We start from the raw sequence: 24,237 nt of genomic DNA, 5'->3' as shown, positions 1-24,237 counted from the left end.
GTATATTGAAGAATCCTTGCATTCCTGGGATAAACCCCACTTGATCATGGTGTATGATCCTTTTAATGTCCTGTCGGATTCTGTTTGCTAGTATTTTGTTGAGGATTTTTGCATGTATGTTCATCAGTGATATTGGCCTGTGGTTTCTTTTTTTGTGACATCTTTGTCTGGTTTTGGTATCAGGGTGATGGTGGCCTCGTAGAATGAGTCTGGGAGTGTTCCTCCCTCTGCTATATTTTGGTAGAGTTTGACATGGATAGGTGTTAGTTATTCCCTAATGTTTGATAGAATTTGCTGTGAAGCCATTGGGTCCTAGGCTTTTGTTTGTTGGAAGATTTTTAATCACAGTTTTAATTTCAGTGCTTGTGATTGGTCTGTCTCTATTTTCTATTTCTTCCTGCTTCAGTCTCAAAAGGTTGTGCTTTTCTATGAATTTGTCCATTTCTTTCAGGTTGTCCATTTTATTGGCATTTAGTTGCTGTAGTAATCTCTCATGATCCTTTGCATTTCTGCATTGTTAGTTGTTACTTCTCCTTTTTCATTTCTAATTCTGTTTATCTGAGTCTTCTCCCTTTTTTCTTGATGCGTCTGACTAATGGTTTATCAATTTTGTTTGTCTTCTCAATGAACCAGGTTTTAGATTTATTGATCTTTGCTATTGTTTCCTTTATTTCTTTTCCTTTATTTCTGATCTGATCTTTATGATTTCTTTCCGTCTGCTAACTTTTTGTTTTCCTTTCTCCAGTTGCTTTAAGTGTAAGGTTAGGTTGTTTATTTGAGATTTTTCTGGTTTCTTGAGGTAGGATTGTTTGCTATGAACTTCCCCCTTAGAACTACTTTTGCAGCATCCCACAGGTTTTGGATTGTCATGTTTTCATTGTCATTTGTTTCTAACTAATTTTTGTTTTCCTCTTTGATTTATTGAGTGATCTCTTGGTTATTTAGTAGCATATTGTGTAGCCTCCATGTGTTTGTATTTTTTTACAGTTTTTTTTCCTGTAATTGTTATCTAGTCTCATAGTGTTGTGGTTGGAAAAGATACTTGGTATGATTTCAATTTTCTTAAATTTACCATGGCTTGATTTGTGACCCAAGATATGATGTATCCTGGAGAACCTTCCATGAGCACTTGAGAAGAAAGTGTGTTCTGTTGTTTTTGAATGGAATGTCCTATAAATATCAGTTAAGTCCATTTTCTTTAATGTATCATTTAAAGCTTGTGTTTCCTTATTTATTTTCATTTTGGATGTTCTGTCCATTGGTGAAAGTGGGGTGTTAAAGTCCCCTACTGTGATTGTGTTACTGTCGATTTCCCCTTTTTTGGCTGTTGGCATTTGCCTTATGTTTTGAGGTGCTCCTATGTTGGGTGCATGAATATTTACAATTGTTATATATTCTTCTTGGTTGCTCCCTTGATCGTTATGTAGTGTCCTTCTTTGTCTCTTGTAATAGTCTTTATTTTAAAGTCTATTTTGTCTGATATGAGAATTGCTACTCCAGCTTTCTTTTGATTTCCATTTGCATGGAATATCTTTTTCCATCCCCTCACTTTCAGTCTGTATGTGTCCCTAGGTCTCAAGTGGGTCTCCTGTAGACAGCATATATGCGGGTCTTGTTTTCATATCCATTCAGCCAGTCTATGTCTTTTGGTAGGAGCATTTAATCTCTTTACATTTAAGGTAATTATTGATACGTACATTCCTACTGCCATTTTCTTAATTGTTTTGGGTTTGTTTTTGTATATCTTTTCCTTCTCTTGTGTTTCCTGCCTAGACAAGTTCCTTCAGCCATTGTTGTAAAGCTGGTTTGGTGGTGCTGAATTCTCTTAGCTTTTGTTTGTCTGTAAGGTTTTAATTTCTCCATCGAGTCTCAGTGAAATTCTTGCTGGATATGTTAATCTTGGTTGTAGGTTTTTTTCCTTTCATACTTTAAATGTGTCCTGCCACTCCCTTCTGGCTTGCAGAGTTTCTGCTGAAAGGTCAGCTGTTAACCTTATGGGGGTTCCCTTGTATGTTATTTGTTGCTTTTCCCTTGCTGCTTTTAATATTTTTTCTTTGTATTTAATTTTTGATAGTTTGATTAATATGTGTCTTGGCTTGTTTCTCCTTGGATTTATCCTGTACGGGACTCTCTGTGCTTCCTGAACTTGATTATTTCCTTTCCCATATTAGGGAAATTTTCAACTATAATCTCTTCAAATATTTTCTCAGTCCCTTTCTTTTTCTCTTCTTCTGGGACCTGTATAATTCAAATGCTGGTCCATTTAATGTTGTCCCAGGGGCGTCTGAGACTGTCCTCAGTTCTTTTCATTCTGTTGCCTTTATTCTGCTCTGTGGTAGTTATTTCCCTGTTTTATCTTCCTGGTTACTTATCTGTTCTTTTGTGTCAGTTATTCTGCTATTGATTCCTTCTAGAGTATTTTTAATTTCATTTATTGTGTTGTTCATCATTGTTTGCTCTTTAGTTCTTCTAGATCCTGGTTAAATGTTTCTTGTATTTTCTCTGTTCTATTTCCAAGATTTTGGATCATCTTTACTATCATTACTGTGAATTCTTTTTCAGGTAGACTGCCTCTTTCCTCTTCATTTGTTTGGTCTGGTGGGTTTTTACTTTTCTTCTTCATCTGCTGCATATTCCTCTGTCTTCTCATTTCGTTTAACTTACTCTGTTTGAAGTTTCCTTTTCGCAGGCTGCAGGTTGTTCGGTGGCTTGTGTACGCTTCCTGGTGGAGGGGACTGGTGCCTGTGTTCTAGTGTGTGGGGCTGGATCTTGTCTTTCTGGTGGCCAGCAGTGAGTCTGGTAGTGTGTTTTGGGATGTCTGTGAACTTAGTGTGATTTTAGGCAGCTTCTCTGCTAATGGGTGGAGTTGTGTTCCTGTCTTTCTAGTTGTTTGGCATGGGGCGTCCAGTGCTGGAGTCTGCTGGTCGTTGGGTGGAGCTGGGTCTTAGTGTTGAGACAGAGATCTGTGGGAGAACTCTTGCCAATTGATATTATGTGGGACCGGGAGGTCTCTAGTAGTCCAGTGTCCTGAACTCGCCTCTCCCACTTTAGAGGCTCAGGTGTGACGCCAGGCTGGAGTGCCAAGAACCTGTCCGCCACACAGCTCAGAAGAAAAGGGAGAAAAAGTAAAGAAAAAAAATGAACAAAATAGTTATTAAAAATATAATAGTAATAAAAAAGGGGAGAGCAACCAAACCAATAAACAAATCCACCAGTGATAACAAGTGCTAAAAACTATACTAAGATAAACTTAAAAATCAGAAACAAATCAGTTGCTGACAACAAACTCCACGTCTACAGTTGCTCCCAAAGTCCACTACCTCAATTTGGGATGATTCGTTGTCTATTCAGGTATTCCACAGATGCAGGGTACATCAAGTTGATCATGGGATTTAATCTGCTCCTCCTGAGGCTGGTGAGAGAAATTTCCCTTTTTCTTCTTTGTTCGGACAGCTCCTGGGGTGCAGCTTTGGTTTTGGCCCTGCCTCTGCGTGTAGATCGCCGGCAGGCATCTGTTCCCACCCAGACAGGAGGGGGTTAAAGCAGTAGCCGATTAGGGGGCTCTGGCTCACTCATGCTGCGGTGAGGGTGGCGTACGGTAGTTGTAATTGGAATGCAGGGCGAGCCTGTGGCGGCAGAGGCCTGCATGACGTTGCACCAGCCTGAGGGTCGCCGTGTGTTCTCCCGTTGAAGTTGTCCCTGGATCACGGGACCCTGGCAGTGGCGGGCTGCACAGGCTCCTGGGGGTGTCTGGATAGTGACCTGTGCTTGCACACAGGATTTTTGTTGACTGCAGCAACAGTGTTAGTGTTTCATGCCCATCTCTGGGGTCCGAGCTGATAGCTGTGGCTTGTGCCCATCTCTGGAGCTCATTTAGGTGGTGTTCTGCCTTCTGTGGGCAGGCAGGGAAGCAATCCCCTCTCCTCGCGCACCCCGACACAATGGTCTCTTGACTCTTAGGCAGTTCCAGACTTTCTTCTGGACTCCCTCCCGGCTAGCAGTGGCGCACTAGCCCCCTTGAGGCTGGGTTCATGCAGCCAACCCCAGTCCTCTCCCTGGGATCTGTCCTCCGAAGCCCGAGCCTCAGCTCCCAGCCCCTGCCCACCCTGGCGGGTGAGCAGACAAGACTCTCAGGCTGGTGAGTGCTGGTCAGCACCTGTCCTCTGTGCGGGAATCTCTCCGCTTTGCCTTCTGCACTCTTGTTGCTGTGCTCTCCTCCATGGCTCTGAAGCTTCTCCCCCACCCACCTCCTGTCTCCACCAGTGAAGGGGCTTCCTAGTGTGTGGAAACTTTTCCTCCTTCACAGCTCCCTCCCAGAGGTGCAGGTCCCGTCCCTATTCTTTTGTCTCTATTTTTTCTTTTTTTCTTTTGCCCTACCCAGGTACATGACTGCCTTTTGTGAGGTCTGAGGTCTTCTGCCAGCATTCAGTAGGTGTCCTGTAGGAGTTGTTCCACATGTAGATGTGTTTTTGATATATCTGTGGGGAGGAAGGTGATCTCCACGTCTTACTCATCCGCCATCCTGAAGGTCCCCCCCCTGCCCCGCCCCCAGTGCTTTTCTATGTGTGGGAAGATGCAAGAGTCTGGGCTCACTGAAATCATTCCTTTGATAGGCACCTCAGCTATCTGGGGCCAGTATTCTGTGTTTTCTCATCCTGAGTCTCCTTTGAACCATACAGCGCTCACTACTGGGGCAGCTGTAATTTGATGGCTTGATGGCTGCAACATCCTTTGTTTACTGATATGGTAGGCAATATTTTTCATCCACATCTCCTTATACAAACAAACAAACAAAAACACCAAATAGGGAACCACTGGTTTAGGGCCCTGATGCTGGGCCATGATGGCACATTTTAGGAAGCACCATGACGTTCTTCCAGGGCAGGCAGTCTTCTCTTTGCTGCTGAAGGTCTTTATCAGCTCTTTCCCACCTTAGGCAAGAAGGAGTGATAGTTTATGTTAGGAATCAGTAAAAAAAAAAAAATTAGGCTGACTTTTTGGGTCAAAACAGGCATTTTGAAGGAATTCCCTGGCAGTCCAGTGATTAAGACTCACATTTTCACTGCTGAGGGCCCAGGTTCAATCCCTGGCTGGGGAACTGAGATCTTGCAAGCCCCACGGTGTGGCCAAAAGAAAAAACGAAAGACAAAAAACAGGCATTTTGATTTATGAAAATCTATTTACAAGTAGATTGCCACATTCATACTGCCAGGATGTAATCAGGGATTATTCATAGTGGCTAAGAGGTGAAAGGTACCCACGTGTCCATTGATAGATGATTGGATAAACAAAATGTGGTATATACACAATGGAATAGCATACAGCCTTAATAAAGAAGGAAATGCTGACATGTGCTACAACCTGGATGAACCTTGAGGATGTTATGCTAAATGAAATAAGCCACTCACAAAAAAGACAAGTGCTAGGTGATCCACTTACATGAAGTCCCTAGTGTAGTCAAAATCATTCAGACAGAAAGTTGAATGGTGGTTGTCAGGAACTAAGGAGGGAGGGAGGAATGGGGAGTTGTTGTTTAATGGGTACAGAGTTTGAGTTTTGCAAGATGAGGGAGTTCTGCAGATCTGTTGCACCAAAATGTGTATGTATGTAGCATCACTGTACTGTATGCTTAAAAATGGTTAAAACAGTAAATTTTATGTGACTTTTTTTTTTTTTACCCTGGTTAAACAAAAACAATCTTTTTTCCTTTTTTTCAGTCTCTAAGCCATGTTTATCTGTGCGTTTCTTTTGTCTTTTCCATGGTGCTGGCACATTTCCAATCTTCTCTAACTTTGCATCTTATATACCTTTTTCCTGTGGCAATACCTCAGAATCCAGGTTGGACTTATTTTGGGATCACCCACCTGTGGCCTCCTACAGAGACCAAAGGGAAGACTGCCTTCCCCTCTGGGGCCCTCCTGCGATGGTTTCTACTCTTCGTCACTGGGTACCACCTATGATCTGTTTCTTCCTGGCCCAGTGACTCTCCGGAGATCCAAATGCTGTGTTACTTTCTGTAGCTGTGTTGATTAATTGTATCACTGGGGTTGGTTTATTTGAAGTGACTCTGCTGTTAACAAATGTATACAAGGTTCATGAAGAAAAAAGTCTTTGGGTACTTCCATTGCCCCCAGAGAGAAAATGTAGCCTTTTTCCTGCATCTTTTGAATTTTTACTGCTAATAAATGCCTGGCACTGCTTGTTGATGTGATGTTTAGGTCCAAAGGGATATTGTGGAGCTTGCGTGTACATGATTTAACGTAGACCATAGAATTTTAGTGTTGGAAGGGATCTCGGAGGGTTTTCATTTCAACCTCCTTGTTTTATCGAGGAGGAATTTGGGGTTTTGACTAGGGGAGTGGTCATGGCAGAGCCAGAACTAGGCCAGGGTTCCAGTTTGTATTGTGGGCTCCTTCTATTCCTTGATGCACCCTCTTGGTATTTATAAAACTGTATTTAATTCTGGTTATCCAAACACCATCCAGTTCAGAGCACAATATATCTATTAGCTTGAAGTGAGCGTGCGCTGAGTCTGAGAGCTATGAGAAGTGACTTTGCACCATGTTTGAAGCCCTCCATGGGTTGCCCTCCCTTTACCCAAAAGATGTACTTCTGATGTCATGTATTGAAGAGGAAGTCAAGACTAAGCCGTGGGGATGGCAGTGTTTAAGGGGAAGTTAAAAAAAATGAGTCTACAAAGGACACTGAGAAGGACTAGCTGGAGAGGGAGGAGGAAATCTGTAATCATTAATTGAAGATCTAGTATGATTGAGGCACCACGCTGGGCACTTCATGTACCTCACTCTTGAAACCTGCAACAGCCTTCAAGTGGGTATTAGTCATGATTTATGGGCTCAGAGTTTAAGTAACAAGCCCAAGGTTAGCTGTCTAGCCAACATGGTAGACCTGACTTTTTTCAAAGACCATGTTCTTTTCCTCCCCACGGGAAGGGTGGCTGCAGTAGAGATGGAAGTACCAGAGTCCAGAAAACCCTCCTCCTTCAGGTGACCTCAGCAACTTGCACAGATGTCAAGTTCCAGGAACTTAACCATTGCACATACAAGTCGGAGGCGGGGACCACTGACCTCCTTCCTCGCTGACTGGGTCATGTAATGGTGACCTGGACCAGGAGGCTGTTTAAAATGGAACATGGAAAAGAATGACAGTGATGTAATTGCATCATGAATTGTGGCCAGAAAAGAAGCCTAGCAACCAACTCATTTTCTGTTGGGCACAAGACACAGAGGACCTACTATAATTAATTCTGTTTTTTTTCTTCTTGTTGGCAAGTGCCTCTTTATTTTTTATTCCTTGAATGTACCTGATGGATTAGCTTTCACTTACAGTCTTGGTGTTGGCATTGTCTCGCTGGGCTGTGAAGTGTCTGGTGTTGGTGGTGGTGAGGTGGTCCTCAGGTTGCATGAGCGTGGCCACACACCGCGGTGTGACATTTATGGAGCGCCTAGTGTGTGCAAGGGAATGTACTTGAGTGTTGTCCCTGTGTTCTGGTATTTATCCCTTGTCACAACCCTGTGAGTTAGGTAATACAATGATCATTTGCTGGTGGAGAAACTCTGCTGAAGGAGGTTAGCAACTTGTCCAAGACCCCTTGACAAATAATGGTGAAATAGGGATTTGAACTCAGCTCTCTGACCTTCCCCTTATTCTCTACATCTTCCCTCATTTGTTGTGGGCTGGCATCTTATCCACTCAGAGTCTCCTTGGCCTGAATCTACTTTTTTTCTGGCCCTCAACTATGATCGTCCTGGAAGACCCTGCAGGGCTAGCCAGGTTGTTGAAGAGGTAACTGGTTGAGTGAACTGGAAGAGTTAAAGTAACTCAGGCAGAGGCCTTCCTCTGCAGCTGGAGTAGCTGACGCCTGGGGAGTAGGTGGAGGCCCAGGAGAAGTGGGCCACTTTCTGCAGGACCATCACCAGTAAGTGAGCACTGCAGGCCCATCACCAACAAAGCTTTGTTCTTCTGCTTCTTTAGAAGTGGAACGAGGCTCTTGCTGAGACTCTGGAAATTGTGATGTGACTGAGCACCCTGGGCCTTTAGGGGCAGTTCTGGGGGCCCCTCATTCCTGCAGCGAGCATGCTTTCTGGTCCTGCCAGCAGCTCTGCCCCTGCCTGGTTGTGAATGGGTAACTGCTCGTCCCCAGGGGCCTGTCCTGAATGTCTTATTGAGAGCCAGTGTCTTAATACTTGGAAACATTTCCTCTATTTGAGGCCTCTTGCTTATGGATTTCCATCTGTCACCAGGGTGGTTCTGTGCTCTCTTGCTAATGAACTATTTGGGAGTCAACGGCCTGGGCACAGTGGATGGGTATTACTATCCGTGTGGCATAAGACACAGCTGCCAGCCCTGTGTGACTGGAACCTGGGGTCAGAGCCTCTGAGGTAATTAAAAAGCTGCACCATTAGCCACTTTCCCATACCCTTCCTATACACAGGGAGTCCTGCAAACACGCCTTTGCTCACTAGCCTGTTGTGAGAAGAGGTTTAGGCCTGGCAGACGGCCAAGACTTCTGATTGGATTTATCTTCCTAAGTAGTGTGATTTGATAAATGTTGGAATTGCAGACTTGGGGAGCTGAAAGAAGCTTGGTTCAGTCCCTTTATTTTGCAACTGAGGAAACAAAGGCAGGAGACAGGAGGTCATTTCCTTTGCTAGGTCTGGTGGGAGACAGGGGTGAAAGCTGAGGCAACCCCCTGCCTTGTGCCCCCAATTTTTCTGGGCTGACACTTCAGATATCTCAGGGGCAAATGCTTCTAAGGCTGATCCTGTTGCCTGAGAAAATGGGAAAAGAAGATGATAAAGAGGTTGGAGAAACCTCATGGGTCTTCCAGTAGACATTGGGTAGGTTTCTTCTCAGGTGCTCTGATGTTGAACATTTGATTTTGCCTCACTTATTTCTATCCAGAATCACAGGAATAGTGGTGATGAATGCTCAGCCACTCCCTGCCAAGTGAACAAGGGTCAGCTGTCATGTTAGAATGCTCCCTTGTTCTTCAGGTTATTAAAGAACTATTAGTGCCCTCTGACAGGCATGTAATAAATGAAGCCTCCCAAGGCTTCAGTAGCAGTCATAAGTGCCTCATTTGCACCCAAGGATTCACTTGCTCACTCAGCAGGATCTGGGTCAACAGACATCATTTTCATAAGACACTTATCTATCTTTTTCATATTAGACAGGCTTCTTTTTTTCCTGAATTTGCTTTTGGGGCAGTAGGCTTTTGGGAAAAACATAAAGCTGGCAGCTTATAAGAATAAAGCTTGAATAAAATTTAGGTATGAGAAATAAAATGTAGGAGGAGGACCTTCAGAATGGCAGAGGAGTAAGACGTGGAGATCACCTTCCTCCCCACAAATACATCAGAAATACATCTACATGTGGAACAGCCCCTACAGAACACCTACTGAACGCTGGCAGAAGACCTCAGACTTCCCAAAAGGCAAGAAACTCCCCACGTACCTGGGTAGGGCAAAATAAAAAAGAAAAAACAGAGACAAAAGAAGAGGGACGGGACCTGTACCTCTGGGAGGGAGCTGTAAAGGAGGAAAGGTTTCCACACACTAGGAAGCCCCTTCACTGGTGGAGACTGCGGGTGGGTGGGGGGGAAGCTTCAGAGCCATGGAGGAGAGCGCAGCAACAGGGGTGCGGAGGGCACAGCGGAGAGATTCCCACACAGAGGATCAGTGCCGACCAGCACTCACCAGCCTGAGAGACTCGTCTGCTCACCCGCCAGGGCGGGCGGGCGGGTGCTGGGAGCTGAGGCTTGGGCTTCGGAGGTCAGATCCCAGGGAGGGGACTGGGGTTAGCTGCGTGAATACAGCCTGAAGGGGGCTAGTGTGCCATAGCTAGCGGGAAGGGATTCCAGGAAAAAGTCTGGAGCTGCCTAAGAGTCAAGAGACCATTGTTCTGGGGTGCGCGAGGAGAGGAGATTCAGAGCACTGCCTAAATGAGCTCCAGAGACAGGCGTGAGCCACGGCTATCAGTGAGGACACTAGAGATGGGCATGTAATGCTAAGGCTGCTGCTGCAGCAGCCACCAAAAAGCCTGTGTGCAAGCACAGGTCACTATCCACACCTCTCCTCCTGGGAGCCTGTGCAGCCTGCCACTGCCAGGGTCCTGTGATCCAGGGACAACTTCCCCAGGAGAACACACGGCATGCCTCAGGCTAGTGCAACGTCATGCCAACCTCTGCGGCTGCAAGCTCGCTCTGCATTGTGGACCCCTCCTTCCCCCCGGCTTGAGTGAGCCAGCACCCCCTAATCAGCAGGTGCTTTAACCCCGTCCTGTCAGGGCAAAGAACAGACACAGGGTGACCTACATGCAGAGGCGGGGCCAAATCCAAAGCTGAACCCCAGGAGCTGTGTGAACAAAGAAGAGAAGGGGAAATTTCTGCCAGCAGCATCTGGACCAGTGGATTAAATGCCCACAATCAACTCTGCATCTGTGGAATACCTGAACAGACAATGATTCATCCCAAAATTGAGACAGTGGACTTTGGGAGCAACTGTAGACTTGGGGTTTCCTGTATGTGACTGACTAGTTTATGATTTTTATGTTTATTTTAGTATAGATTTTAGTGCTTGTTATCATTGGTGGATTTGTTTATTGGTTTGGTTGCTCTCTTCTTTTTATTACATTTTAATTTTAATAATATATTAAAATTTTTTTATTTTAATAACTTTATTTTATTTTATTTTTCTTTCTTTCTTTTTTTTTTTCTCCCTTTTCTTCTGAACTGTGTGGCTGACATTATCTTGGTGCTCCAGTCTTGTGTCAGGCCTGAGCCTCTGAGGTGGGAGAGCTGAGTGCAGGTCTCTGGACCACCAGAGACCTCCCAGCCCCATGTAATATCCATTGGCAAGAGCTCTCCCAGAGTTCTCTGTCTCAACACTATGACCTAGCTCCAGACAATGACCAGCAGACTCGAGCGCTGGACACCCCATGCCAAATAACTAGAAAGACAGGAACACAACCCCACCCATTAGCAGAGAGGCTGCCTAAAATCTTGCTAAGTTCACAGACACCCCAAAATATACCACCAGACGTGGTCCTACCCACCAGAAGGACAAGATCCAGCCTCACCCACCAGAACACAGGCACCAGTCCCCTCCGCCAGGAAGCCTACACAAGCCACTGAACAACCTGCAGCCTGCGAAAAGGAGATCCCAAACACTGTAGGTTAAACAAAATGAGAAGACAGAGAAATATGCAGCAGATGAAGGAGCAAAGTAAAAACCCACCAGACCAAACAAATGAAGAGGAAAGAGGCAGTCCACCTGAAAAAGAATTCAGAGTAATGATAATAAAGATGATCCAAAATCTTGGAAATAGAACAGAGAATATACAAGAAACGTTTAACCAGGACCTAGAAGAACTAAAGAGCAAACAATGATGAACAACACAATAAATGAAATAAAAAATTCTCTAGAAGAAATCAATAGCATTATAACTGAGGCAGAAGAATGGATAAGTGACCTGGAAGATAAAACAGGGGAAATAACTACCGCAGAGCATAATAAAGAAAACAGAATGAAAAGAATTGAGAACAGTCTCAGACACCTCTGGGACAACATTAAATGCACCGGCATTCGAATTATGCGGGTCCCAGAAGAAGAAGAGAAAATGAAAGGGACTGAGAAAATATTTGAAGAGATTATGGTTGAAAACTTCCCTAACATGGGAAAGGAAATAGTCAAGTCCAGGAAGCACAGAGAGTCCCATACAGGATAAATCCAAGGAGAAACAGGCCAATCACACATATTAATCAAACTATCAAAAATAAAATACAAAGAAAAAATATTAAAAGCAGCAAGGGAAAAGCAACAAATAACATACAAGGAAATCCACATAAGGTTAACAGCTGACCTTTCAGCAGGAACTCTCAAGCCAGAAGGGAGTGGCAGGACACATTTAAGGTGATGAAAGGGAAAAACCTACAAGTAAGATTACCCAGCAAGGATCTCATTCAGATTCGACAGAGAAATGAAAACCTTTACAGACAGGCAAAAGCTAAGAGAATTCAGCACCACCACAGCAGCTTTACAATAAAGGCTAAAGGAACTTGTCTAGGCAGGAAACACAAGAGAAGGAAAAGACCTACAAAAACAAACCCAAAACAATTAAGAAAATGGTGGTAGGAATGTACGTATCGATAATTACCTTAAATGTAAAGGGATTAAATGCTCCTACCAAAAGACATAGACTGGCTGAATGGATACAAAAACAAGACCTGTATATATGCTGTCTACAAGAGACCCACTTCAGACCTAGGGAAACATATAGACTGAAAGTGAGGGGAGGGAAAAACATATTCCATGCAAATGGAAATCAAAAGAAAGCTGGAGTAGCAGTTCTCATATCAGACAAAATAGACTTTAAAATAAAGGCTATTACAAGAGACAAAGAAGGACACTACATAATGATCAAGGGATCAATCCAAGAAGATATAAAAATTGTAAATATTTATGCACCCAACATAGGAGCACCTCAGTACATAAGGCAAATGCTAACAACCATAAAAGGGGAAATTGACAGTAACACAGTCATAGTAGGGAACTTTAATACCCCACTCTCACCAATGGACAGATTATCCAAAATGAAATTAAATAAGGAAACACAAGCTTTAAATGACACATTAAACAAGATGGACTTAATTGCTATTTACAGGACATTCCATCTGAAAACAACAGAATACACTTTCTTCTCAAGTGCTCATGGAACATTCTCCAGGCTAGATCATATCTTGGGTCACAAATCAAGCCTTGGTAAATTTAAGAAAATTGAAATTGTATGAAGTATTTATTCTGATCACAACACTATGAGACTAGATATCAATTACAGGAAAAGCAACTGTAAAAAATACAAACACATGGAGGCTAAACAATATGCTATTAAATAACCAAGAGATCACAGAACAAATCAAAGAGGAAATCAAAAATACCTAGAAATAAATGACAATGACAACCTATGGGATGCTGCAAAGGCAATTCTAAGAGAGAAGTTCCTAGCAAACAATCCTACCTCAAGAAACAAGAAAAATCTCAAACAACCTAACCTTACACCTAAAGCAATTAGAGAAAGAAGAAAAACAACAACAACAACAAAACTCCCAAAGTTAGCAGAAGGAAAGAAATCATAAAGATCATTCAGAAATAAATGAAAAAGAAATGAAGGAAATGATAGCAAAGATCAATAAATCTAAAACCTTGTTCTTTGAGAAAATAAATAAAATTGATAAGCCATTAGCCAGACTCATCAAGAAAAGAAGGGAGAAGACTCAAGTCAATACAATTAGAAATGAAAAAGGAGAAGTAACAACTGACACTGAAGAAGTACAAAGGATCTCATGAGAGATTACTACAAGCAACTATATGCCAATAAAATGGACAACCTGGAAGAAATGGACAAATTCTTAGAAAAGCACAACCTTCTGAGACTGAACCAAAAAGAAATAGAAAATATAAACAAACCAATCAGAAGCACTGAAATTGTAACTGTGATTGAAAATCTTCCAACAAACAAAAGCCCAGGACCAGATGGCTTCACAGGCAAATTCTTTCAAACATTTAGAGAAGAGCTAACACCTATCCTTCTCAAATTCTGCCAAAATATAGCAGAGGGAGGAGCACTCCCAAACTCATTCAACAAGGCCACCATCACCCTGATATGAAAACCGGACAAAGATGTCACAATAAAAGAAAATTACAGACCAATATCACTGATAAACATAGATGCAAAAATCCTCAACAAAATACTACCAAACAGAATCCAACAGCACATTACAAGGATCATACACCATACTTAAGTGGGGTTTATCCCAGGAATGCCAGGATTCTTCAGTATATTCAAATCAATCAATGTAATACACCATATTAACATATTGAAGGAGAAAAACCACATGATCATCTCAGTAGAGGCAGAAAAAGCTTTCGGCAAAATTCAACACCCATTTATGATAAAAACCCTCCAGAAAGTAGGCATAGAGGGAACTTTCCTCAACATAATAAAGGCCATATATGACAAACCCACAGCCAACATCACTCTTGATGATGAAAAACTGAAAGCATTTCCACTAAGATCAGGAAAAAGACAAGGTTGCCCACTCTCACCGCTATTATTCAACATAGTTTTGGAAGTTATATCCACAGCAATCAGAGAAGAAAAAGAAATAAAGGGAATCCAAATCGGAAAAGAAGAATTAAAGCTGTCACAGTTTTGCAGAGGAAATGATACTATACATAGAGAACCCTAAAGATGCTACCAGAAAACTACTAGAGATAATCAATCAATTTGGTAAAGCAGCAAGATACAAAATTAACACACAGAAATCTCTTGCATTCCTATACACTAATGATGAAAACTCTGAAAGAGAAATTAAGGAAACACTCCCATTTACCACTGCAACAAAAGGAATAAAATACCTAGGAATAAACCTACCTAAGGAGACAAAAGACCTTTATGCAGAAAACTATAAGACACTGATGAAAGAAATTAAAGATGATATAAACAGATGGAGAGATGTACCATGTTCTTGGATTGGAAGAATCAACATTGTGAAAATGACTATACCACCCAAAGCAATCTACAGATTCAATGCAATCCCTATCAAACTGCCACTGACATTTTTTACAGAACTAGAGCAACAAATTTCACAATTTGTGTGGAAACACAAAAGACCCCGAATAGCCAAAGCAATCTTGAGAAGAAAAACAGAGCTGGAGAAATCAGCCTCCCTGACTTCAGCCTATACTACAAAGCTACAGTAATCAAGATAGTATGGTACTGGCACAATAACAGAAATATAGATCAGTTGAACAAGATAGAAAGCCTAGACATGAACCCACACACATATGGTCACCTTATCTTTGATAAAGGAGACAAGAATATACAATGGAGAAAAGACAGCTTCTTCAGTAAGTGGTACTGGGAAAACTGGACAGCTACATGTAAAAGACTGAAATTAGAACACTCCCTAACATCATACACAAAAATAAACTCAAAATGGATTAAAGACCTAAATGTAAGGCTAGACACTATAAAACTCTTAGAGGAAAACATAGGCAGAGCACTCTGTTTCATCAATCACAGCAAGATCCTTTTTGACTCTCCTCCTAGAGAAATGGAAATAAAAACAAAAATGAACAAATTGGACCTAATGAAACTTAAAAGCTTTTGCACAGCAAAGGAAACCATAAACAAGACAAAAAGACAACCCTCAGAATGGGAGAAAATATTTGCAAATGAAGCAACTGACAATGTATTAATCTCCAAAATATATAAGCTGCTCATGCAGCTCAATATCAAAAAAACCAAACAACCCAATCCAAAAATGAGCAGAAAACCCAAATAGACATTTCTCCAAAGAAGATATTCAGATTGCCAACAAACACATGAAAGGATGCTCAACATCACTAATCATTAGAGAAATGCAAATCAAAACTACAATGAGGTATCACCTTACACCAGTCAGAATGGCCATCATCAAAAAATCTACAAATAGTAAATGCTGGAGAGTGTGTGGAGAAAAGGGAACACTCTTGCACTGTTGGTGAGAATGTAAATTGATACAGCCACTATGGAGAACAGTGTGGAGGTTTCTTAAAAACTATAAATAGAACTACCATATGACTACTGGACATATACCCATAAAAAGCCATAATTCAAAGAGAGACATGTACCACAATGTTCATTGCAGCACTATTTACAGTAGCCAGGACATGGAAACAATCTAAGTGTCCACTGACAGATGAATGGATAAAGAAGATGTGGGACATATACAATGGAATATTACCCGTCCATAAAAAGAAACGAAATTGAGTTATGTGTAGTGAGGTAGGTGGACCTAGAGACTGTCACACAGAGTGAAGTAAGTCAGAAAGAGAAAAATAAACACCATATGCTAACACGTATTTATGGAATCTAGAAAAAAAAATGGTTCTGAAGAACCTAGGGGCAGGACAGGATGCAGACCTAGAGAATGGACTTGAGGACCCGGGGAGGGGGAAATGTAACCTGGGACAAAGTGAGAGTGTGGCATTGACATATATACACTACCAAATGTAAAATAGATAGCTAGTGGGAAGCCGCCGCATTGCACGGGGAGATCAGCTCTGTGCTTTGTGACCGCCTAGAGGGGTGGGATAGGGAGGGTGGGAGGGAGACGAAAGAGGGAGTGGTATCAGGATATATGTATACGTATAGCTTGTTCACTGTGTTATACAGCAGAAAGTAACAAGATTGTAAAGAAATTATACTCCAATAAAAATGTAAAAAAAAAAAAAAGTAACTTTCAGGGAACCAAAGCACTATGCCATTTCCATTCATATCAGCACTGCAGCATAATGAGGTTTAGAATCAAAATTGAATTCTGAGTTCTGTAAGATGATTGCTCATAAGGAAGGGTGCAGATAGGCCCACTAATATTAGTACTCAGGGAGGTTGGAGAGAGTGTGTAAGGCAGGTGATGAACAGCAAGTGCTAGAGGTTAACCCCTGACACAATCAGAAGATTCCACAGGTGAGCCTCCCAGTTACTTGTTCATTCCTGTTGATCTTGGTTTTGGTCTTTTTTTAAAAAAAAAATTTTATTGGAGTATAGTTGACTTACAATGTTGTGTGTTTCAGGTGTACATCAAAGTTTATCAGTTATATATATCTATATCTATATAGGTATATATATCCATTCTTTTTCAGATTCTTTTCCCATATAGGTTATTATGGAAAATTGAGTAGAGTTCCCAGTGATACAGAGTAGGTCCTTATTAGTTACTTATTTTATATATAGTAGTGTATATATGCTATTACCAATTTCCTAATTTGTCACTTCCCCCCGCATTTCCCCTTGGATAACCATAAGTTTGATTTTGAGATCTACGAGTCTGTTTCTGTTTTGTATGGGTTTTGCTCTTTGATGAATGTCCTTCCAAGGTAGGCGTAAATACTCTGCCCTAGAGTTACATTCTTGGGCCATGTAAACTCTATTCCATCTGCATGAAATGAATAGTGTCTCCCCAAAATCCAGATGTTGAAGCCCTAACCCCCAGTGCGACTATGTTTGGAGACAGGGCTCTTAGAAGCTAATTAAGACACTGATGAAAGAAATTAAAGGTGATATAAACAGAAAGAGAAATATACCATGTTTTTGATTGGAAGAATCAACATTGTGAAAATGACTATACTATCCAAAGCAATCTTTAGATTCAATGCAATCCCTATCAAACTGCCACTGGCATTTTTCACAGAACTAGAACAAAAAATTTCACAATTTGTAGGGAAACACAAAAGACCCCAAATAGCCAAAGCAATCTTGAGAAGAAAAATGGAGCTGGAGAAATCAGGCTCCCTGACTTCAGCCTATACTACAAAGCTACAGTAATCAAGACAGTATGGTGCTGGCATAATAACAGAAATATAGATCAATGGAACAGGATAGAAAGCCCCGAGATAAACCCATGTACATATGGTCACCTTATTTTTGATAAAGGAGGCAGGAATATACAATGGAGAAAAGACAGAAAAATAAAGGATTTCCTTTATTTCTTTTTCTTCTCTGATTGCCGTGGATATAACTTCCCAAACTGAATAATTGAATAATACTGGTGAGAGTGGACAACCTTGTCTTGTTTCTGATCTCAGAGGAAATGGTTTCAGTTTTTCACCATTGAGAATGATGTTGGCTGTGGGTTTGTCATATATGGCCTTTATTATGTTGAGGTAAGTCCCCTCTATGACTGTTTTCTGGAGGGTTTTTATCATAAGTGGTGTTGAATTTTGTCTAAAGTTTCCTCTGCATCTATTGAGATGATCATATGGGTTTTCTCCTTCAGTTTGTTAATATGGTGTATCACATTGATTGATTTGCATATATTGAAGAATCTTTGCATTCCTGGGATAAACCCACTTGAGCATGGTGTATGATCCTTGTAATGTGCTGTTGGATTCTGTTTGGTAGTATTTTGTTGAGGATTTTTGCATCTATGTTCATCAGTAATATTGGCCTGTAGTTTTCTTTTTATGTGACATCTTTGTCTGGTTTTGGTATCAGGGTGATGCTGGCCTCGAAGAATAAGTTTGGGAGTGTTCCTCCCTCTGCTATATTTTGGCAGAGTTTGAGAAGGATAGGTGTTAGCTCTTCTTTAAATGTTTGATAGAGTTTGCCTTTGAAGCCATTGGGTCCTAGGCTTTTGTTTGTTGGAGGGTTTGTAATCACAGTTTCAATTTCAGTGCTTGTGATTGGTCTGTTTATATTTTCTATTTCTTCCTGCTTCAGTGTCGGAAGGTTGTGCTTTTCTAAGAATTTGTCCATTTTTCCAGGTTGTCCATTTTATTGGCATATAGTTGCTCATAGTACTCTCTCATGATGCTTTGTATTTCTGCAGTGTCAGTTGTTACTTCTCCTTTTTCATTTCTAAGTGTATTGATTTGTGTGTTCTCCCTTTTTTTCTTGATGAGTCTGGCTAATGGTTTCTCAGTTTTGTTTATCTTCTCAGAGAACCAGGTTTCAGATTTATTGATCTTTGCTATTGTTTCCTTCATTTCATTTTCATTTATTTCTTTTTTTTTTTTTTTTTTTTTAACATCTTTATTGGGGTATAATTGCTTCACAATGGTGTGTTAGTTTCTGATTTATAACAAAGTGAATCAGCTATACATATACATGTGCTCCCATGTGTCTTCCCTCCTGCATCTCCCTCCCTCCCACTCTCCCCCTCCCACCCCTCCAGGCTGTCCCAAAGCCCCGAGCTAATATCCCTGTGCCTTGCGGCTGCTTCCCCCCAGCTATCCACCCCACCACGTTTGTTAGTGTGTATATGTCCATGACTCTCTCTCGCCCTGTCAAAACTCACCCTTCCCCCTCCCCATATCCCCAAGTCCGCTCTCCAGTAGGTCTGCGCCTCCATTCCTGTCTTATCCCTAGGTTCTTCATGACATTTTTTCCCCTCAAATTCCATATATATGTGTTAGCATACGGTATCTGTCTTTGTCTTTCTGACTTACTTCACTCTGTATGACAGACTCTAGGTCTATCCATCTCATTACAAATATCTCAATTTCATTTCTTTTTAAGGCTGAGTAATATTCCATTGTGTATATGTGCCACATCTTCTTTCTTTATCCATTCGTCCGATGATGGGCGCTTAGGTTCTTTCCATCTCCGGGCTATTGTAAATAGAGCTGCAATGAACATTTTGGTACATGACTCCTTTTGAATTTTGGTTTTCTCAGGGTATATGCCCAGTAGTGGGATTGCTGGGTCATATGGTAATTCTATTTGTAGTTTTTTAAGGAACCTCCATACTGTTCTCCATAGTGGCTGAACCAATTCACATTCCCACCAGCAGTGCAAGAGTGTCTCCTTTTCTCCACACCCTCTCCAGCATTTATTGTTTCTAGATTTTTTGATGATGGCCATTCTGACTGGTGTGAGATGATATCTCATTGTAGTTTTGATTTGCATTTCTCTAATGATTAATGAGGTTGAGCATTCTTTCATGTGTTTGTTGGCATTCTGTATATCTTCTTTGGAGAAATGTCTGTTTAGGTCTTCTGCCCATTTTTGGATGGGGTTGTTTGTTTTTTTGTTATTGAGCTGCATGAGCTGCTTGTAAATTTTGGAGATTAATCCTTTGTCAGTTGCTTCATTTGCAAATGTTTTCTCCCATTCTGAGGGTTGTCTTTTGGTCTTGATTATGGTTTCCTTTGCTGTGCAAAAGCTTTGAAGTTTCATTAGGTCCCATTTGTTTATTTTTGTTTTTATTTCCATTACTCTAGGAGGTGGGTCAGAAAGGATCTTGCTGTGATTTATGTCATAGAGTGTTCTTCCTATGTTTTCCTCTAAGAGTTTGATAGTTTCTGGCCTTACATTTAGGTCTTTAATCCATTTTGAGCTTATTTTTGTGTATGGTGTTAGGGAGTGATCTAATCTCATACTTTTACATGTACCTGTCCAGTTTTCCCAGCACCATTTATTGAAGAGGCTGTCCTTTCTCCACTGTACATTCCTGCCTCCTTTATCAAAGATAAGGTGTCCATATGTGCATGGGTTTATCTCTGGGCTTTCTATCCTGTTCCACTGATCTATCTTTCTGTTTTTGTGCCAGTACCATACTGTCTTGATTACTGTTGCTTTGTAGTATAGTCTGAAGTCAGGGAGCCTGATTCCTCCAGCTCCTTTTTTCGTTCTCAAAATTGCTTTGGCTATTCGGGGTCTTTTGTGTTTCCATACAAATTGCGAAATTTTTTGTTCTAGTTCTGTGAAAAATGCCAGTGGTAGTTTAATAGGGATTGCATTGAATCTGTAGATTGCTTTGGGTAGTAGAGTCATTTTCACAATGTTGATTCTTCCCATCCAAGAACATGGTATATCTCTCCATCTATTTGTATCATCTTTAATTTCTTTCATCAGTGTCTTATAATTTTCTGCATACAGGTCTTTCGTATCCTTAGGTAGGTTTATTCCTAGATATTTTATTCGTTTTGTTGCAATGGTAAATGGGAGTGTTTTCTTGATTTCACTTTCAGATTTTTCATCATTAGTATATAGGAATGCCAGAGATTTCTGTGCATTAATTTTGTATCCTGCTACTTTACCAAATTCATTGATTAGCTCTAGTAGTTTTCTGGTAGCATCTTTAGGATTCTCTATGTATAGTATCATGTCATCTGCAAACAGTGACAGCTTTACTTCTTCTTTTCCGATGTGGATTCCTTTTATTTCCTTTTCTTCTCTGATTGCTGTGGCTAAAACTTCCAAAACTATGTTGAATAAGAGTGGTGAGAGTGGGCAACCTTGTCTTGTTCCTGATCTTAGTGGAAATGCTTTCAGTTTTTCACCATTGAGGATGATGTTTGCTGTGGGCTTGTCATATATGGCCTTTATTATGTTGAGGAAAGTTCCCTCTATGCCCACTTTCTGGAGGGTTTTTATCATAAATGGGTGTTGAATTTTGTCAAAAGCTTTCTCTGCATCTATTGAGATGATCATATGGTTTTTCTCCTTCAATTTGTTAATATGGTTTATCACATTGATAGATTTGCGTATATTGAAGAATCCTTGCATTCCTGGAATAAACCCCACTTGATCATGGTGTATGATCCTTTTAATGTGCTGTTGGATTCTGTTTGCTAGTATTTTGTTGAGGATTTTTGCATCTATGTTCATCAGTGATATTGGCCTGTAGTTTTCTTTCTTTGTGACATCCTTGTCTGGTTTTGGTATCAAGGTGATGGTGGCCTCGTAGAAGGAATTTGGGAGTGTTCCTCCCTCTGCTATATTTTGGAAGAGTTCGAGAAGGATAGGTGTTAGCTCTTCTCTAAACGTTTGATAGAATTCACCTGTGAAGCCATCTGGTCCTGGGCTTTTGTTTGTTGGAAGATTTTTAATCACACTTTCAATTTCAGTGCTTGTGATTGGTCTGTTCATATTTTCTATTTCTTCCTGATTCAGTCTTGGCAGGTTGTGCATTTCTAAGAATTTGTCCATTTCTTCCAGATTGTCCATTTTATTGGCATAGAGTTGCTTGTAGTAATCTCTCATGATTTTTTTTATTTCTGCAGTGTCAGTTGTTATTTCTCCTTTCTCATTTCTAATTCTATTGATTTGAGTCTTCTCCCTTTTTTTCTTGATGAGTCTAGCTAGTGGTTTATCTATTTTGTTTATCTTCTCAAAGAACCAGCTTTTAGTTTTATTGATCTTTGCTATCGTTTCCTTCATTTCTTTTTCATTTATTTCTGATCTGATTTTTATGATTTCTTTCCTTCTGTTAGCTTTGGGGCTTTTTTGTTCTTCTTTCTCTAATTGCTTGAGGTGCAAGGTTAGGTTGTTTATTCGAGATGTTTCCTGCTTCTTAAGGTGGGCTTGTATTGCTATAAACTTCCCCCTTAGAACTGCTTTTGCTGCATCCCATAGGTTTTGGGTCGTTGTGTCTCCATTGTCATTTGTTTCTAGGTATTTTTTTATTTCCTCTTTAATTTCTTCAGTGATCACTTCATTATTAAGTAGTGTATTGTTTAGCCTCCATGTGCTTGTATATTTTACAGATCTTTTCCTGTAATTGATATCTAGTCTCATGGCGTTGTGGTCAGAAAAGATACTTGATACAATTTCAATTTTCTTAAATTTACCAAGGCTTGATTTGTGACCCAAGATATGATCTATCCTGGAGAATGTTCCATGAGCACTTGAGAAAAATGTGTAATCTGTTGTTTTTGGATGGAGTGTCCTATAAATATCAATTAAGTCCATCTTGTTTAATGTATCATTTAAAGCTTGTGTTTCCTTATTTATTTTCATTTTGGATGATCTGTCCATGGGTGAAAGTGGGGTGTTAAAGTCCCCTACTATGAATGTGTTACTGTCTATTTCCCCTTTTATGGCTGTTAGTATTTGCCTTACGTATTGAGGTGCTCCTATGTTGGGTGCATAAATATTTACAATTGTTATATCTTCTTCTTGGATCGATCCCTTGATCATTATGTAGTGTCCTTCTTTATCCCTTTTAATAGTCCTTATTTTAAAGTCTATTTTGTCTGATATGAGAATTGCTACTCCAGCTTTCTTTTGGTTTCCATTTGCATGGAATATCTTTTTCCATCCCCTTACTTTCAGTCTGTATGTGTCTCTAGGTCTGAGGTGGGTCTCTTGTAGACAGCATATATAAGGGTCTTGTTTTTGTATCCATTCAGCCAATCTGTGTCTTTTGGTGGGAGCATTTAGTCCATTTACATTTAAGGTAATTATCGATATGTATGTTCCTATTCCCATTTTCTATATTGTTTTGGGTTCGTTATTATAGGTCGTTTCCTTCTTTTGCATTTCTTATCTAGAGGAGTTCCTTTAGCATTTGTTGTAAAGCTGGTTTGGTGGTGCTGAACTCTCTCAGCTTTTGCTTGTCTGTAAAGGTTTTAATTTCTCCATCAAATCTGAATGAGATCCTTGCTGGGTAGAGTAGTCTTGGTTGCAGGTTTTTCTCCTTCATCACTTTCAGTATGTCCTGCCACTCCCTTCTGGCTTGTAGGGTTTCTGCTGAGAGATCAGCTGTTAACCTTATGGGGATTCCCTTGTGTGTTATTTGTTGTTTTTCCCTTGCTGCTTTTAATATGCTTTTTTTGTATTTAATTTTTGATAGTTTGATTAATATGTGTCTTGGCGTATTTCTCCTTGTATTTATCCTGTATGGGACTCTCTGTGCTTCCTGGACTTGATTAACTATTTCCTTTCCCATATTAGGGAAGTTTTCAACTATAATCTCTTCAAATATTTTCTCAGTCCCTTTCTTTTTTTCTTCTTCTTCTGGAACCCCTATAATTCGAATGTTGGTGCGTTTAATGTTGTCCCAGAGCTCTCTGAGACTGTCCTCAGTTCTTTTCATTCTTTTTTCTTTATTCTGCTCTGCAGTAGTTATTTCCACTACTTTATCTTCCAGGTCACTTATCCGTTCTTCTGCCTCAGTTATTCTGCTATTGATCCTATCTAGAGTACTTTTAATTTCATTTATTGCGTTGTTCATCGTTGCTTGTTTCATCTTTATGTCTTCTAGGTCCTTGTTAACTGTTTCTTGCATTTTGTCTATTCTACTTCCAAGATTTCGGATCATCCTTACTATCATTATTCTGAATTCTTTTTCAGGTAGATTGCCTATTTCCTCTTCATTTGTTAGGTCTGGTGGGTTTTTATCTTGCTCCTTCATCTGCTGTGTGTTTTTCTGTCTTCTCATTTTGCTTATCTTACTGTGTTTGGGGTCTCCTTTTTGCAGGCTGCACGCTCGTAGTTCCCGTTGTTTTTGATGTCTGTCTCCAGTGGCTAAGGTTGTTTCAGCGGGTTGTGTAGGCTTCCTGTTGGAGGGGACTAGTGCCTGTGTTGTGCTGGATGAGGCTCGGTCTTGTCTCTCTAGTGGGCAGATTCACGTCTGGTGGTGTGTTTTGGGGTGTCTGTGGCCTTGTTATGATTTTAGGCAGCCTCTCTGCTAATGGGTGGGGTTGTGTTCCTGTTTTGCTAGTTGTTTGGCATAGGTTGTCCAGCACTGTGGCTTGCTGGTCGTTGAGTGAAGCTGGGTGCTGGTGTTAAGATGGAGGTCTCTGGGAGATGTCCACCGTTTAATATTATGTGGAGCTGGGAGGTCTCTTGTTGATCAGTTTCCTGAAGTTGGCTCTCCTACCTCAGAGGCAGAGCCCTGCCTCCTGGGCTGGAGCACCAAGAGCCTTTCATCCACACGGCTCAGAATAA

The 24,237-nt window shown here is 40.9% G+C and overlaps 1 protein-coding gene across 2 annotated transcripts in view; it reads left to right on the top strand.

Annotated features, from left to right (window-relative positions):
• The window catches only part of SPOCK1 (SPARC (osteonectin), cwcv and kazal like domains proteoglycan 1), a 558,187-nt gene that overhangs the window by 61,134 nt on the left and 472,816 nt on the right, over positions 1-24,237 (top strand). The window lies entirely within an intron of this gene.

The sequence above is a fragment of the Phocoena phocoena genome, chromosome 3 (assembly GCF_963924675.1).
Source record: "Phocoena phocoena chromosome 3, mPhoPho1.1, whole genome shotgun sequence".
In the NCBI taxonomy this organism is placed as follows: Eukaryota; Metazoa; Chordata; class Mammalia; order Artiodactyla; family Phocoenidae; genus Phocoena; species Phocoena phocoena.
The sequence above is the reverse complement of the archived record's forward strand: the minus strand, read 5'-3'. Positions and strand labels throughout refer to the sequence as shown.